This window comes from Nuphar pumila, chromosome 4 (assembly GCF_984573655.1).
Source record: "Nuphar pumila chromosome 4, dmNupPumi1.hap1.1, whole genome shotgun sequence".
Taxonomy (NCBI): domain Eukaryota; kingdom Viridiplantae; phylum Streptophyta; class Magnoliopsida; order Nymphaeales; family Nymphaeaceae; genus Nuphar; species Nuphar pumila.
In genome coordinates, this window is record NC_143252.1 from 37,650,902 (window position 1) to 37,654,042 (window position 3,141).

Here is a 3,141-nt window from a genome sequence, read left to right on the forward strand (position 1 = left end):
CTAGAAAATCCTAAAGCCCATATCCATTTTGTGCATTAGAGGAAGCGACACGGAGATAGATCCGAGAGGAAGATGAGCACGAACCAGAAGTGTTAAACAAGCCGCTGGGTGGACTCGAAGCGATCAAAACGTCCGCGTCCCAGTCCCAGTCCCAGTCCCACCCACGGCTTCCTTTTCACAACATGATGACCGAGCGCGTCCCTCTGCCCTCCGTTTGTGGAACTGTTGAGATATCGTACAGGCATACCGCTGCGTGATCTCTTTACGACCGAAGAGCCCCAAAAAAAAAAGTTGGAAATTTCGACTCCTAAGCAAAGATATTGCCACTCGAGGCTAAAAAAAACTACCACTAAAAAACATTTTATCATCAGATTTTTGGTGTTTTTATGAGATGTGATCTATGCACTTGTTTTCATAGAAATCAGTTCTTCTAGCATTTGATTTGATGCATGGATAGGTTTTTATAAGGTTTCAAAAATCAAATGCCTATCATTTTCATAAATTTTAGAGGTTTTAAATATCATTTTTTTCATTCAAAATTTATGATTCATGTGTCAATTTCATCAAAATTTAGAAAAAAACACAGGAAATCTGATAAAATGTTTCTTAGTGAATAGGTTTAGTAGGTTTTCTAGTGGGTAAATTTTTATTCCCCAATTGCCACTCTACTAATCCATCTATAAAGTGCTCAATTCAACCAACCCTTCATGAACAAGTTTGTTTTCAAGTGGGCCTTATTTGAAAATAAGAGCCATTTTACTAATAAATACTGTAACACATTTCAAAATGATTAATTCATTATAGGTGTCCTCCTTTTTACAACTACTTTGAAACTCTTTTTAAGGACTTTTTTTTCCGACAGATAAAGCTGGGGTTAGGCAGACCCCTACTCTACCATTGGGATTCGAACTTGCAACGCCCCAATACAAGGTGACGTGCACTAACTGCTCCTGCCACACAATCAGAGCCCCCATTGGTACTCTGTTCAAGGACTTGTAAAAGAAGATATGGTGTACAATACATAGTATGGAATACAAGTTACTGCAGCCTGCGACATATTTCATGGATTCAATACAAGTATCAATCGCATCTTCATTCTCGGTTTTGTCTTAGAAGTGAAATTACTGCTCATAGTATTACAGGGATAGAGCATCGAATTTTTTGCACTATAGTGGATGATATTTACTGTCTTAAAAAATAAGTGACGTTACTTGAGCTTGACTGAGATCTACTGGTTTAGTTTTTTATTCTCTAAATTTGCTTTATTTGTAGTGCATATGACACATGTAATTCAATATTATCAACAGTCCACATATGTCTGCATTGACCTCAAACTTTACCAAGAATCTTAGGACATTAAATTCTTTAACTCCACCATTGGTGGAGAGTTTTGCTCTATTAGTACGACCCCCAAGCTTTTTGAATAAAATAGAAGACGCCCAGCATCCGGTGGCAGCCTCTTGTAAACTTGTAATTTTGTTATCTATCTCATTAGATATTCTAACAGAAACATATAAAATGAATCCTGAGATGGATCTCAGTGAGCCCTAAAAATGTTGTTGAACCTGACCCATTGGGCTCAAACTTAGTGTCTCAAAAATGGAATTTTGACACTCTTGAAATTGCTACAATAGCATATTCCAGATGTTGAATCAAACCAAACATTGAATTTGTCAACTTTGTTAGAAATTCGGGCACTTTTCATACCAGAGCGCCTTCTTGTTCCTCACCTTTCAAGTTGCAACCATTGGGGGCGTTTGTTTCAAGCACCCCCTTGCGAAGTGGGTTTCAAGCGAAACTCACCCCCTAACATGTTTTTGTGCACTCTCAGGTGTTCCTTTCGGACGTCCAAAGCCTCCATCATCTTTTATAGCACCCTCTTTGTATCCTACATCAGTTGCATCATGGCAGAATCATGATACTCTTAGCACCGCATTCAGCCTGCTTAACTTGCAACAACCCCAATCAATGAATTTGTGGACTGTAGGGTCACATGAACATCACAATGTTAAAGGACAGATTGTTACTTCCTCTTCTCAGGCTCCTTCTTCCTCTCATAATACTCGGTATTTGGATTTGAGGGTAGCACATCAGGTAAATTTGTCCATACTATGCCTTATCATAGATTGTGTTGCTTTAGTACAGGAGATAGTAATCATCACCCCCATCACTTATATAGGCATTGTCTTGATTCCTACCAGCTTTGATCCTCTTTATTTGTTCAACACTCTTCTTTCTCCTGGTATTAAGCATAATCTTATGTTTCTCAATTGTCCGATCAAATGAATTTTCATGTCTCATTTTCTTCATCTTTTGTTTTTGTGAAGGATATTCTTACGAAGTGAATGCTCGTTGAAGGAAAGCGATGTGATGGTCTTTATGTAGTGAATGAAATATCTCCATCATCGAATTTTTGCTTGTCTCCTACTACTTCTGGTTGTTTGTTACTTCTATATGAAGTAACTCATCTTGTCAATGATGTTGAGATGTGGCATCGTAGGTTAGGTTATGTATTCCTTCACAGAAAGTTATATGAAGAAGTATATATGGAGCATCCTCTCAAGTATCCCAAAGGTGATATTGCAAAGTCAACCTTGAGTTTAAGAAAGGCTATTTATGGGCTCAAGCAGGCATCCAGGGCATGGTTTGAGACATTCAGTACAACAGTTTCATCTATTGGCTTCCCATGTAATCAATGAGATTACTCTGCATATTGATCATTCTCATTTCCTACCCTCTTTGCTGCTACCAGGCCGTGTGCAATAAGTGGGCGGGAGGAAAATGATAGCTTGAGTGAAGAAGAAATGTAGGGGGATGTGGAAGCCTCAGATTAAGACTAAGTTTGCCGATTTACTGACAACCTTCTTACCAGTCTACCTCCTTCCTCTTTCTTGATGGAAGATAACTAGCGCTCGTCGGATGTCTCACTCATCCCTCTCTTCAGGCAAGATATGTGATAACTGAAAAAATCTCTTCTTACTCGTATTGGTAATTATGATATGACATTGATTCTTGTTTATGTTGATGATATAATTATCATAGTGAGTAGTCAGTCACATATTCAAGATCTCAAGACCTTCCTACATCACAAGTTTCTCATGAAGGATCTTGGTGTTCTTCGGTATTTCCTTGGAGTACAAG